Below are 15,313 nucleotides of genomic sequence, written 5' to 3' on the forward strand. Positions count from 1 at the left end.
TTCTCTAAACCAAAAGCTTGTAGTTCACCATGCAATTTCAGGGAATATTGAAACGCTATGGAAAACTTTTGTTGGCCTATTGAGTCAGATCATTATTGAATGTCTGCAATAATTAGCGAAACTATGAACTGCTTTTGCTTCTTCTTGGCCCGAGAAGACCAGAACAAATAATTATATTGCTGGTCACATTTAGGTTTCAGTTTCTTTTCCCTCTAACTCACCTATTATATTTTTCATGCTCTCAAATTAAAGGACATGATTAGGATACAAATAGCAAGGTGAACACAATAGCAGCAAAAGTTATGAATAAAAGCATTTTGGTATATCTGTGCCAAATGAAGAGACATATTTCAAGGGAGGGAAATATTCAGGATGATTCAGTGTGTTGCTTGTCAATGAATTTGGCTCCAAGACATCTACCAGACCATTTTTTTAATATAACTGTGCAAAGGACATTTCATTAGCATGGAAGGGGATTCAACTGAGGAGCAATGTTTTAATAACAGTATGAAAATAATATTCCTGGTTCTCCTTCTTGAGTAAAGCTGTTGATGTCCGGTGCAAGAGTTTCATTGATTGCATTTCCAGGAACACACGAAGTCCTTTATCTCTTCTTCACTCCAGAACCCTCCTTTGCCCACCCTCAGCAAAGCAGCCACAGGCTTCCCTCCTGGCTAGATGCTGTATTGGCAAGAGGCTAACTGCTGTGGTTGGTTTGCTGAGAGGAAAAGTTGTCCTATCATCTCACATTCACACCATTCTTAAACCTTAAAATTAGACAGGTTTGTGCTCTGTTTTCACAGCTCTTCTAATGAGTCAGTTCCTTCCCTTTGTTCAGTCTTTAATACATCTTCTCTCTCCCAGGTACCTGGCACAGAGATCCTGGGCCTGGTGTGAATGACAATTTGAACGTGCTGCTCATAAGTGGTTCTCTGCCCTGAACCCTCCTAGTCCCCGGAGTATATTATGTTCCCTGATTTTTCCTCTGCTCAAGCAAATTTGCCATACAATATATTTCTTAGGAAGTTGCAGTGACTTTCAGCCCCAAGGTATCTCCTATGAACACAATATTTTTTCCCATGAGACTAGTTGGGCTCTCTTAAGCCTGCTTAGTATACCTTAAAATCCCTGCTATATTTGAATTCACAGAAGTTTATAGCTGAAGCCCCCATTCTGGGACTCTGTGTAGTTTTTCACAAACTTTCAATGTTTCAATCAGCCATCCACTATACATTCAGAAAAGAGAGGGAAAGATCTAAAAAAATAAGGAATTAATGTCCTGTTGTATTGGAGTAGTATAGGAGAAGAATTATTTTCATCCTAATTTGAGAGATGAGAAAAATAAAGTTATGAGCAGTCCAGAGATTTGCCAGGGGCAGGAGTGACATAGTGGACCTAGAGCCCAGATTTTCACACTACTCTGGAGAAGTGACTAAAGGGAGCAGATCAATGAAAAGGCTCTGTCAGGCAATGTCAGATTTGAGAGAGTATCAGTCAATGGGTAGAAGCAATAGGACCCAGAGATTGATTAGACTTAAGGTTGAGGGCAAGGAAGGAAGGTGTCAAGATTGATTCCCTGGCTTCTATCATGAGCAAGTAAGGTTGATGGTGCCATTTATGTGCTTTATCCACATTTATCAACCAGAGTAAAGGATGGAGTAAGGGATGAGGGCGTTGTGAGCTTTATTTCAAACCTGCTGAAGGTGACATGACTGTGAGACATGCATGAGATGTATAGACCAGAATTTAGCATGTCACAGCTGGAGATAAACATTTGGGAGTCAGCATACTGTTAGATAATTGAACCAAGGGAAATGAAAGATATTTGTCCCTTTTCTGATTTCTGTAACTTTTAGAGTTCATGTAACATGGCGTTGTCTTTAATTATGCTCTGTAATTTTTTCACTGCATATGCTCTATTTGGTCGATGTATACTCTTACATAATAGTAACTATTGCTAGTAACTATTACTCACCACATCACCTAACCTACTGGGGGAATTCTAAAGCCTCAAAAAATACTTAATGATACATAAACAATTCCCACGTAACAATAATAGTAATTTAATAAATAATTTTTCTCATATGGCGCAGGAACATTTCTAAACACTTTACATAAAATAACTAATTTAATCCTTAAAAAATACCATGAAGTAGGTAGCTTTTTATAGATATTTCTATTGCAGAAACTAAGGCTAAACATATTATCGTATTGCTTTCTATCTGTGTTATAATATTTGGCCAAGATCTATGGTGTAAAATGCCTATGGAAAGCATTTCTGATCAAATAATTTTGTTGAAAAAAGTCACTGGAGCAGTTTATTTCCTATACAAAGCAGTCAGACATGCATTGCTACCAAGAAAGGAGACAGCAAAATTATGAAGCAAACTGTTGCAATTTTCTAGTTTCTTTCCCCTTTTCCATTTAACCCTTCTTCTCATCAGCCCCAGGAATTAAACTCCTTTCTGTTTTTCAATCAGTGTCTGCTCTGAGGTCCTTCACTTTTGCTAAAATGTAAATGACTACCAAATTTTTATAGTGACAAATTTTTTCTCTAAAGTCATCATTCTGATTAAGCTCTCAGCTCAATTTTGGGCATCAGAAAAAAGGATGAATACTTATATTTTGATTCTTTATCTTTCTTTCAAAACCTGCTCATTTTGTTTACTATTTCAGTGACGGTCTATAGGCTTCCTAGTTTCCTAGCTTCAATCTCAGAAATATCTTCATTTCTTTTATTATTCCATGCATATGTATTCAACCGATTACTTCAATTTTTTAAGTTTTAAAAGTAAAACAAAGCATAGCCTTCTCTTATATGGCAGCCACTAGCCACCTGCTGCTATTGAACCCTTGAAATATGACCAGTCCCCAACTGGGATGTACTCTAAGTATAAAATACACACCAGATATCAAAGACTTAGTATGACTAAAGATAATGCAAAATATCTCATGAATAATGTTTATATTGATTGATATTTTGGATATATTAGGTTAAATAAAATACATTAGTAAGATAATTTCACATTAAAAAATTTTGATAGTGGCTATCATGTTTAATTGCACATATGGCTCACATTATAGTTTCTTTTGGACAGTGCTCATCTACATTGTTTGGCTAAAAATAGGCTTGTGAGAAGCTGAATGCTGAACACTGACTGAGGCTGTGAGTAGTTCCATGGGAAAGCTCTTTGTCTGGATTCAGGTGAGATGCCATTTGTTTAAGGGGATGTGGGCTGTAGCCAAATGTGGGGGTTGCTGAAAACTAACCTCACTGTGGAGTGGCAGTTTTTGAGTGTCTTGAGTAGACAAAGAAAGAAAAGAATGAATTTTCAGATGCTTTTTACAAGAAAATATGTCTTAGTTTGCCAGGTCTGCTGTAATACACACCATAAACTGGTTGACTTAAACCATAGGAATTATTGTCTCAGAGTTTTAGAGGCTGGGAGGCCAAAATCAAGGTGTCCACAAGGCCCCGCTTTCTCTGAAGTCTGTAGTGATCTGGTGGTGGCTTGCTGGCAGTACATAACTCAGTCTCTGCCTCCATCACACGGCCATTGATGTCCTTGTATATCCTTCTTTCACTGTGCCCAAGCTTCCTCTGCTGATAAGGACTCCAGTCACATGGGACTGAGACCTGCCCTGATTCAGTTTGGTTTCACCTTAACTTACCTTAATTAATATCATGTTCAAAGATCCTATTTACAAATGGATTCACATTCACAGGATTTGGGATTAGGATTTGAACATGTTTTTGTGTGGGGCATGACTTGATCTATAATAAAATGATTAGCAGGGCTTTCAAACTGCTCTGTAAAAGTCCCTCCACTGGAGATTTTCACATCAGTTTTTTGTTTCTCTCATTCAGAAAATGATATTAATACAATTACACAAAATGTAGGACTTTGCATCTGGTTTCTTTAACGTAGCAGTTTTTGAGATTAATTCATGTTTTAGCATGAATCGTAGCTATTTTCTTTTAATCGATGAGTATTAATCTATAGTATCATACATAATATGTGCTGATGGTGAGGAACAACCAAACTAGTAAAAAAGCTATCATGGCAGGTCTAACAATGTCTTGTGGGAGGTAAAAGAAAGAAAATTTTGAGGAATCTTTGAATATGGCAAACAAACTAATGGAATGTTTGAATATGGAAAACATATACTGATACATTTCAGCTAAAAATTCACACTCACCAAAATCCCTGGCTGGTCTCTTAGAATCAGTGCAAGGTGATAATTCAGAAGTTTCAGATGAACATCTGAACCCTTAGGGACTTGCCTGAACCTAACCTGAACTTGAGTATCTACACCTCTAACCTTAGTCTTATCTAAATTTCTGTCTCTTTATTTGGAAGTTCAGAAGTTATAGAGATATTCCCAAGCATTGTTATGAAAGTATTTTATTATTTAATGTTCTTTACAAAACTGTGAAAGCAGTTTATATCTAATTAGCTCAGCAGATTAGAGCACTGTATGGTGAAGGCAAGCTTGTGAGTTTATGATTCACCCCGACCTTTTGGATACTCTCCTGATTTCCAATATATAAATAAGCCTGGGCTTAGAGTGTAAATGTGGGCCCTGAAAGAAAGTAGTTGATTTAGTACAATGCGTCTATCAGAGGAAATATCTCAACATGTAACAAACTAGTAGGGTTCTTCTTTATAAAGAAGAGTGCTTCTTTAGTAATATATATGCATCCATACACAGCCACACATAAAATAGTTAATGGTGTTCAGATAACCAGTGGACCTTGTGTTAGAAGGAAAACAAGAAAAGAATTCCATTTTTGTTTGTTTTCTTGTTTGCTGTTTTCTCTGAAAAATTTTAGGAAGGATAGATACCAAATAATCAATACAACCAAAATTTGGCTATAAGGAATGCTACAGAAAATGTCTGTAAAGGAAAGAAAATATAGCCTTTATGCCAGTCTTAGAAGAGTCAAGGTACTTGCTATCAGGAAGGGTTATTTGCAGACATTCCTAGGTAATTTGTTGCTATTGTTGCTATAACCCAGTAAGTCTAGATAAAGAAAATAAGCCCGATTAAACATTTAATTTGAGTTATAAGAAAAAGTCTGAAACTATAGTTATGGCTACAAAAGTTGTTTTCAGAATGACCACTCCAGGATACAGAATCATCTAGAGCACTGGTTCCCAAACGGGGCTACATTGGAATCACCTAAGGAATTAAAAAATTCACACCAGGGTCCTACCTCCAGAGATACTGATTTCATTGTTTTGAGGGGAGGTGTGGGTATTTGGATTTTTAAAAGCTCTCCAGATCATTTTAATACGTGGAAAACTTTGGGAACCACTGACCAACACAAACTAGAACTGAAAAGTTGCTCCTATAAGAAGAGTCCCTCAGAAAGTTGAAATTGGTGCAAAGCACCAGAACATTAATAACCTGGGTGAACAATAATTCATGAGAGGTTGAGACTTGGTTGCAGTTTGGTTGTCATATGCTACAAAGTCAGGAATGTTTTGTTCACAAGGTCAAACATTCAGTCCCTCTCAATTTTTGAGAAATGAGTGCAATGCTGAGTCTCACGGTCCACAGAAGGATGCAGTCTTCACCTAGTTCTTCACAAACTTTACAGCTGGTCTACAGCAGAATATTCCACCAGAGCCACCTGGGACCCAGCCTGTTACATAAAGAACCCAACCAAGCTTGTCACACATTTTTTGTCACTTAGCAGGCCTTCATGCAACACACACACACACACCTTAACCACACACAATGTTAGACATTTAGGAGACAATTTATTTTTCTCTTGGCGCCTCTGTTTTCATTCACAAAAGATCTGATGAGGTTAAAACTAAAGCATCCTGGGGGAAATCAGGTGAAGAAAATTCTTTAACTATTTCTCAAATTGAAAAAATAAGTTCTTGTATTTATTTTTTTCTCTTTCAGTAATTAGTAAATTTTCACCCAATAGGCAATTTACTGACTTTTTGCTCTTACTATCCTATAAACTAAATCAAAGACTATGAGCTCTCAAAGGAGTAGTTCATCCCATTTTACTTATACACAGACTTTCTTAAGTTGATTCATTATTAGAACCAAATAATTATAATGTAGGCACTGCAACTAGCAGACTATCCCATCAACTTGTCTTCAATAACTCCCCCAAAGAGTTCTCATTTCCTCCCTGCAGTTTCAGAACTAGAGCACTTCCTTTCAGCCTGGCCTCCTGGAGCCAAAGCCTCAAAAATCAGACACCTCTCCCTCCATTTTCACCATAATTAAAAATTTTCAAAAAATCCCTGTCAGCTACCGTGATGTATATCATCTCCCAAGTGATTATACCAAGGGAACTGAGGTTTGTTAATTCTACTACATATACTCAGGGGTCTTTCTTGGTACCTAACACAGAGTAGAAGTTTAATAAATATTTGTTGGAAGTATTTATGCATGAACTAGAAGCTCTTTCAATTAATGAGTGAATTTGTAACTTGTCTATATTGTTCTGATTGCTAAATGGGAAGGTTCATTACTCTTAATGTTACTGAACTGTAGAAATGAAATATTTTCTCTGTGCTCTGACACCAGCACTAGCAAGACTTAAAAATAGCTCAAAGCTTTTTCTTCTTTCATTTTTCCACAGTAGGTTGTAGCTTTAGAAGAATCAGCACTGGTCTCATCTCCTCTGAGATGAGTTAAATGTCAAGATAACTAACCAGGAAGAAATTAAAAAGACCTAACCAGGATCCATCAATACTCAGGGCCTAACAAAGAAAGGCCTTTTCAGGAAGCTGAAGTGAAGGACTAGGCTAGGAATCATAGCAGTCCAAGCCAGAAAGTTCTCAGCTAGGGAAGCTTTCCTTTCATCCAAGACTCAGTTGAACCCTGCAGCAGGGAAGCCTTTGTTGGGATTCTGCTTATGCTCAAGAGTGGGTGAGCCTGACAGAGAACCACTTGAACCATCTTGTACCATACCAGGGCATACCTACCTCAAAGGGGTGTTGTATGGAACTTAATTAATTAATGTTTGTAAAGTGCTCTGGGCTCCTTGGATGAAAGGGTACTCAAAAAGTACAACGTATTATTATTATTAAAATTATATTTAGTATTGGCAGCCAGACCAGATGCTGAACGCAGATAGGCCTTGATAAAAGATGGACCACAAAAGAAGAAAAAGTTAATAAGGATGTTTCAAGCGTGCTGCTAATAGTCTCACTTAAATTACTTCTCTCTCCTGTAATGATGATTTTGAACAAAGATAGGATCTTAACTGCTTGCAGAACCAAAGGGTATTTCCATGGCTGGTGTTTTGAGGACCCAGAGACTAGTACAAAACAACAAATTCCCAACCTTGCCCTGCCTTGCCTGCTACAAGCCAGCAAAGACTCTGATTGATTTGGTATTTTAGTATGATTAAACGATATTTTAATATGTTATTAGGACCTGCATATGGTCAGCTACTTTCTAAGGTTTGAAGATAATTTTGAGTAAGTAAGGAAATGCATTTACACCCATGTAGAGTTAAAACAGTGTGTGAGTGTGTGTGTGTGTGTGTGTGTGTGTAGAATGTTAAGTAATTAAAATCCATAACTACACCGTCAAAGGCCCAGAGTCTCACATTGCCAACTATAGACAAAAGTACTGGCAGAGCAAGTCTGAACATGCATGTCTTTATTAAATCTCAAAAAAAAAAAACAAAAAAAAACAGAAGTTAACTGTCTCCTGAAATAGTTTTGGGTGTTTAAATGTGCCACAGCTGACAGAAAGTGATTTTTTTAAATCCTGGCACACAATTACACTGGTGAAGGTATATCTGTTTCAGTTCCAGAAATAAAAAAAAACCAGAAAGTACAGTGATTCAAACACTGTCTCTACACATGACAAAGTTGCTTTAACTTCTAAGTTCTGGAAGGTAGAATTCCTGTTATTTTTATCCCTTAAATCCCTGGCATTTTAGAGGTTGTCCAGTTGATGTTTTCAAATCAAAAAGTAGGCCCAGGGAGATAAGATTACTTAACCAAGGTTATAGATCTAGTTAGTGGTAGAAATGGGATAGAACCAAGAGGCTTTGAAGCACCCCCAAATAAAACTTTAAGGAAACCTTCTTTTCTCTGTTAATTGCAAAAGGAAGGGAAATCTAGTGGAAACAGTGTCCTCTGTCCATCAGTCTTATTACCGGTAGTAGTAATAATCACTTCAGCAACTATCATAGTGCTTCCACATGCATTATTCACTTGACCTTATTTTAACTCATAAGAGAAGGTTCCATTGCACTTATCTTACCCATGAGTAAACTGAGTTTCAAAGCCTTTAAATGACTTGTTGAAGGATGGAAAGATGATTAGATGCTCCTTCTTCTGGCTCCCAATTGAGTGTTTGGTGATGGTGGTGGTAGGTTTTTGTCATTTAGTTTAATGAAAATTAAATTTGGACCTAGTCAGGGGTGGAGTTGCACCACATTGTGAATATACTAAATGCCAGTGAATTGTACATTTTTAAATGGCTGTGGGAATTTAGGGTCTATGAATTTCAGCTCAATTTTTTAAAAAAATTGATGGTTGAAATAAAGTCTTGGCGAGTATTGTTTTACTAGCAATACTAATATTTCATGCTTCGTTTCGAGTTAGATAATCTAGAGAACCGCTTTGCAGAGGAAGGCTGATCCAAATATCCTTGAGATGCAAATTATATTCTTAGCTCTGTCATCAGTGCTCCTTAACCACTGGACAGTGAGACTTTAATAAGTTTTCGGACATTGTGTGTGTTTTAAAATCAATGACAAAATCTCAAAACTCAATATGTCAATTACTTGTTACAAATGTTGTGATGGATACTTAATTTCACAGAATAGAAGCGTGACTTCTAAATTTGCCTGAAGTTGAATTTTTATATTAAAAATCATATTCTTAAATGGAATTTTATGATATAATTAGAGAAGTAAACATTTCTCATAGCTGTACATGTGTACCTAGTTTGCCTCAAGACAATCATAAAGATAATGATAGTAATGATCATATCATAGATGTACAATCTTTGGAAACCACCTATTAAAAAGATATGAAGCTGGGCAGGCCGAGGTGGCTCAGCAAGCAGAATTCTCGCCTGCCATGCCGGAGGCCTGGGTTTGATTCCTGGTGCCTGAACGTGCAGGAAAAAAAAAAAAGATATGAAATTCAAAAGATAAAGTATTTAGGACTATTTTTCAAACTGAATCAGTAACTCAAAGTCTAAGGGAAAACTATAACTAAAAGCATGGATTACACCTCAGTGAAGAGCCCCTCAACTTCTATTGAGCACCCCCTTTCCTATACTCTACAGCAAGTTTCCATGCAACTTTATTTGGCTGTGTGGTGCTAACATGAGCACTTTGGGGAAATTACTGTTTTTTCAAAACGAAAATGGAGAAATGAGATCTAGCAGGAAAAAACACTGAATACCGAAACGTGTTCAAAGCAATGATTCAGCATGCATCAATAAATAGTTGTCTTTTTCTATATCTGAGGGTCAATAGGGTTTGAACATTCTGTGTTGCAGGTAGGTTGGTGATTGCGCTTTAAAAATTCTGTAAACTGAATATTTTGGATTTTTAACATTAGAAGAATGGCCACAGGGCGGTGCAATGGTGGCTCAGTGGCAGAATTCTCGCCTGCCATGCCAAAGACCTGGGTTAGATCCCCAGTGTCTGCCCATGCAAAAAAAAAGATGGCTACAATTCAGAAAAGTGTGAATAGAGCTTTGAGCAATGAAAGGGGCCATGTGACTCACATGAGAAGTAAAAAAAAAAAATCCAGATGATGGCTAATAAAAAAGGAAGCATTTTAAGCAAAAACAAAAAAAAACAAAGATAGTAAATCTAATACGAAACCTCTTATGTTAGTCAGGGTTCTCTGGAGAAACAGAACCAAGAGAGATGCAAAAATATGAGCTTTATAAAGGTGTCTCACACAACTGTGGGAATGGAAGAGTCTGAAATCTGTAGGGCAGGCTGTGAAGCTAGCCGGTCAGGTAAAGGGTCTAGATAAACTCCACAGGAGAGGCTCACTGGCTGAAAAAGCATGAGTCTTCTTCCTTAAAAGCCTTCAACTGATTGGATTATCTCATTGTGGGAGGTGCATCTCTTTGACTGTGGATGCAATCAGCCCCTGTATGATGATTTAATCAACCAGTCAGAAAACACCTCTGCAACAACCATCCGACCAGTGCTTGCCTAACCAAACAACTGGGCATAATCATCTGGCCAAGTTGATACTAGAACCCAACCATCACACCCCCATAAAAATATTATCTTCATCCTAAATTGCATATGCTGGAATTGCTTTTGGTATGTTCATTTTTATATGTGTTTTATGGCCTTTAGGTCCTAATCTATATTTTTTAAATGTAAAAGCATAGTTATTGGTTACAGATTAATCCATAGACTTTCTACTTCCACATCTCCACTCTGTTGCTCATTTGGCATAAATGTTTGTTTGTTCCTCAGGGTAAGGATAAAGTAAACTCAAGTCAGCCAGTTATGGTTCATTGGTGGTCTGATTGAAGCATTAATAGGAGTGAAATATCAAAATGAAGTGTAGTTGCTTACCTTTGGAAATAAATCATAATTATTATTTTATATAAGAAGAAAATGGGGGAGGAGACTGTTGTAGATTAAAAGAAGCTTGCTATGTAGCCACCACAAATAAGCATGGTCTTTGAGTATATTCTGATTTGAGCCAACCAGTTGCAAACACACGTTAGGGACACTGGGGAAACTGGATACATATTAGATAACAGATAATATTAGGTAATTATTATTGATTTTGTTAGGTATTTGTCATTGTGGGTATGAAGAAAATTGTCCTTATTTTTAAAAGATGAATATTGAAGTAATTTAGATGAAAATGAAATTATGTCTGAATTTATCCTAAAAACTTCAGTAGAAATATATTTGAAGGAAATAAGACAAAATTGTATTAAACGCAGGTGATAAGTATATGGGTGTTGAGCGTTTCATTCTCTTAACTTTTCTATGTATTTGCAATTTTATTAATTAAAATAATAATTTCCATTTGGTAAAACAGGAGGGTGCTATATGCATTCTCTGAAACAGTGGGTAAAATTGTTGAAGATCAGCTAAGAAACTATGCCTGTTGATTACTCTTCTAACCAATGTGGAAACAGCCTAGTTTGTATCTGTGTTTTTTGTTGAGATTTCTAGGCCTTGAAGTATTTTGCAGTCAAATACTAGTTTTTCAAGTTACAGGAACAAGAGTAATAATTGGCTAAAGTTCAGCTGGTTGGTAAAAAAAAAAGTGTTTGCAGCCTAATATTTGGGAAATGTATCTGCAGAACTTATCCGCATGTAAAACCATACAAGTCATAGAAAAGTAATGCTCTGACTTTTGATGATGACTTATCCTTACTCAGTCAACTATTCACCAAGTTCTGCTTCATTTAATCTTCTACTAATATATTTTGAAAACTTTACTCTTCTTTTTATTCCCGCTACCACTACCTAGATAAGCATCTCAATCTCTTATAGTCTACTTCAACAGATACATAATCTCTCTCTCCTGATTCTCTTTACCCTTAACAAGATATCCATCATAATGAACTATGCCAATTTTTCCTTGTCAATTCCCTATGTTAAAACCTTCAAAGGTTCACTATCACCAAAAAGCCAGACTTTATCAACCTACTCCATCTTTCTCTTTGGCTTCATGCTTTGGTATTTACTACTTCTCACTCATCATGCTTGCCACGTACACTTGTGCTGCTTCTGAGTCTGAGTCCTTTCATTCATGATTTGGATTCATGTCATTTTCAACTCAGTCACATATACACGTATACACTCTGCTCCCATCTTCCCTTGATGAACACCTGCTCATCCTTAAAAATACTTGTACAATCTTTCCTGGGACCTTTCCTATAACCTCCTGTCAATAAGCCTAGTTCTCGTTGTCTTCTATGTTTTCACAGAACTGTGCACACACATCTATCAATCATAGGGCACTTCACCCCGCCATATTGAATTAACAGGTTTATATGTCTATCTGTCCCCAATCCTCAAAGAAAAATTTACTTATTTGTGCCATATCAACTGCATTTATTAGAGTGTTGACACATAAATATACTAAACTGAACTGAAGTAAAAAAAAATTTCATGAAATGTTTTCACAAAAGCCATAGTTACTTCAAGTAATCCAGGAAATAAATATCTTTTTTACAGATGAATTATGCATATATAATGAAGAAAAGGATTCCATTTTTTCAACCTCAGCCAGTGAGTTTTTTGATTGTTTGAAGGTTAAAGATCTCTAATTTTAATTTTAGTTGGTTTCTTCATGATCTCCCAGTTGTCAAAAATTTTAAGTGGGACCTATGAGGGTAAAGAATTTATTAAATAGGAATATGTAGAAATATACACTAATATGTAGACATATGCATAGATTTTAATCAGATTAAATCTCCCATCCATATCTGTAGGTTTAACAACCTTACCTTTAGATTCCTTGCTCTCCTTTGGGGAAAAAAAAAGAGTTGAGATGACAAATGTCGAAGGTACTAATTTCAGCATTGTCACTTAAAGAATTAATTCTCAAAGCCATGAAACATACCAGTGTACATTTTACCACTCCAGTTGCTGAGATGTATTTGCTTTGATGTCCTCAGTTTTCATATTTGTTTTACTTCAGTGAGATGCCATTTGCGGACTTGCCCAGAATTTTGACACCTTTTAAAGGGGAGACTTACCTTCTTTATCATCAGTGATTATGTGTTGAAAATATCAGTGTTTCTTTTGACTATTCTGGAAATCTATGGGTTTTATTGTTTTAACCTGGCTCTTTAAAAATATCTTTACTATTTATAGTGTATGCAGTTACTTTTTGTTTGTATTTGCCAATGATATCAAATAAATAACTTAAATCTTAAAAAATTACTTTAATTTTGCACAGGCTTGATCTGGGTTTGTTTGATTTTGAGCAAACCATTAACTGCTCAGAATTTTCACCTTCATCTATGCCAGCACACTTCATTCTGTTAATCTTTTGGCTTCCATGCTATAAGTGCCACTACACTTTAAGGATCCAAGGCAGGGTCTGACATTGCCTTATGCAGTGGTTAGAACCTAGAGATAGATGCCTAGTGAATTTTTACTGTCGAATGTGGTTAGTTCCGCTATTTTATTTTTAACTCTTGCAAATCATTAATATTTATAATATAGTCATACAAATGGAAGTAACATTAATATATTAAGATAAAATATGATAATTTAAATTTCTTATATAAACATTTAAAAGTATGGATTTTTGATTAGGTAAATTTGGTATACCTAAATTCTTGATATGATTTTAGATTCTCTTTTTTAAGTCAACACTACCACCCTGAGTCCACATTTCTTCAACATTCCCAGGCTTTCACTCCATCTTCTGATTTCTCAGTCATAGTAGCCTCTTCTTCTTTATCAGCTGTCTTGTTACGTACTAATGCTCTATAACCTTTAGTTCCATGGAGTGATCTCAGCATCAGTTACCTCTGGAGACATTTCTTATGCTAAATCTAATAATCAACTCAGAGTGTTTGGTAATAAATGAGTGTTTTTCCTCTATTGCGTCTCATATCAATTTGAATTGGGGAACTCCAAAACAGTACTGCATATGTCTACATGCCCATTTTTTTTCTGTCATCCATGTAATATGTTTTCTAAAGAATTCTACTCTGGTGACTGACTGCTTTACAGTTAGCAATCCTATTCCATTCTCTGTTGGATAAAGCAGTTGGAAGTTTTATGAGAATGTTGGACTAGACTTGGAGGTATAAACTATTTTTACCAAATTATTGAACACTTCTTGAGGTTAGGTTTATGTTGTATACATAAAATCATAAGATGAAAGAACCTTTTCCTTAAACTATCATATGTTAAATTTGTTGGTGATATTTGAACTGACTGTAAAGGCTGTGAGACAAAGCATGTTTGCTTTGATAAACTCAAGGACAAGGTCAAGTATTTTGAGAGCTCTAAAAGAAAAAATCTTTTTTCCCGTATTCTCATTTACACTGCCTTCAGTTGACGTTGGGTGAATTCTCATGTGGTTCACTTTACAGAATGCCTTCCCAGAATATCCAAGTGCTCAGTAGTATGGCTTGCAATATGAGCTATCTTTCAGCTCCACCATGTTAGCAGGCACTGCAGGATGCACTCTAAGTACACGCTAAATGGACATCTTGGCCCAGGAAACGACAATGTCAGCAGCAGCAGCGGCATCTTTGATAATGAAGGACAATGATGCAAACGGGGATTGAGGCAGGAAAGCACAGCAAATTGTCCTCAGAACCTCCCAACATGCTCTAGTGCTGTGCTGTTGAGTTAATGTCCATTTTCTCATTCTAATGGTTTTCTGTCTTCATGGCCTGTTCTCATTGGTCTATTCAGAGCTTACTTTCCCACATGTCAGGTGATGTGAAGAACAGTAGTATTGTCAGGTGGCTTCATGGTTGACTAAACAGTAAATATACTCCAAGAAGATACATGGGTTTGAATCATCCTAGAAAAATGTGGCATGTGGCACAATTTTGCATTGATCTAATTTCCTTTTTAATATTTGTGTGAACTGACTAGATGAGGAGATGGAAGACATGTCCTCCACTGAACATAATTCTTCATCTAATCCAGAAGGTTATATTCTTCAACTGACAGTGTATTTAAAGAGAGGTGTGGAATGCTTGCCTGGCAATCCTTAAATGCTGACTGAAACTTGCTAATCAATAAAGAAAAATATTGCAGCCATATTAGCCTTAAATTTTAAAATAAAATATGCTCAACCAAACTACAGATGACACACAAAGTTAGGAGAGGTAGCAATAAAATTAATGATGAATCAAGATTAAAATATACTTCAGAGAGCTGAGATGGGATCCAGAGAGGATACCTACTATTTGACTGGAATGAAGGTAAAAATCCTGGCCTTGAGTTTTATAAATCAGTTGCCAGCTATTGGGTTCAGGACATCTAATTCCAATCTCAATCCCTCAAAACAAACAAAAATCAGGTTTTTAGTTAAATGAAATATTCAGGTAGCCTGCAGTAGGGTATATGTTGCATAATAGAAGACTGCTTACAATATATAAAATAAGGCTGCATAAATGTAAATTCATACTAAACAATGAATATTAAACTGACATTCAAAATACCACATTCAAATTTGAATGTTTTATTTTAAAAGAGCCAATGAATAATTGGAATGGGCAGAGAGGAACAGGTAAAATGGTGAAGGATATTGAAATCATTTATTTATCCATTCTTTGACAAGAAATATTTATTGTGCTCAAATATGTGTTGAGTATATGCTAGCATATTCAAATA

At 36.1% G+C, this 15,313-nt stretch overlaps 1 long non-coding RNA gene across 3 annotated transcripts in view; it reads right to left on the minus strand.

The window, feature by feature from the left end:
- The window catches only part of LOC143674838 (uncharacterized), a 122,359-nt gene that overhangs the window by 91,132 nt on the left and 15,914 nt on the right, over nucleotides 1-15,313 (minus strand). Inside the window, exon 2 of one of the 3 annotated variants that reach the window (XR_013171240.1) lies at nucleotides 11,961-12,328. The exons of the other annotated variants lie outside the window; for them this stretch is intronic. This is a non-coding gene — a long non-coding RNA (uncharacterized LOC143674838). Of the gene's footprint in view, nucleotides 1-11,960; nucleotides 12,329-15,313 lie in introns of those variants that run through there. 3 annotated transcript variants of the gene reach the window in all.

This window comes from Tamandua tetradactyla, chromosome 1, assembly GCF_023851605.1.
Source record: "Tamandua tetradactyla isolate mTamTet1 chromosome 1, mTamTet1.pri, whole genome shotgun sequence".
NCBI lineage: Eukaryota > Metazoa > Chordata > Mammalia > Pilosa > Myrmecophagidae > Tamandua > Tamandua tetradactyla.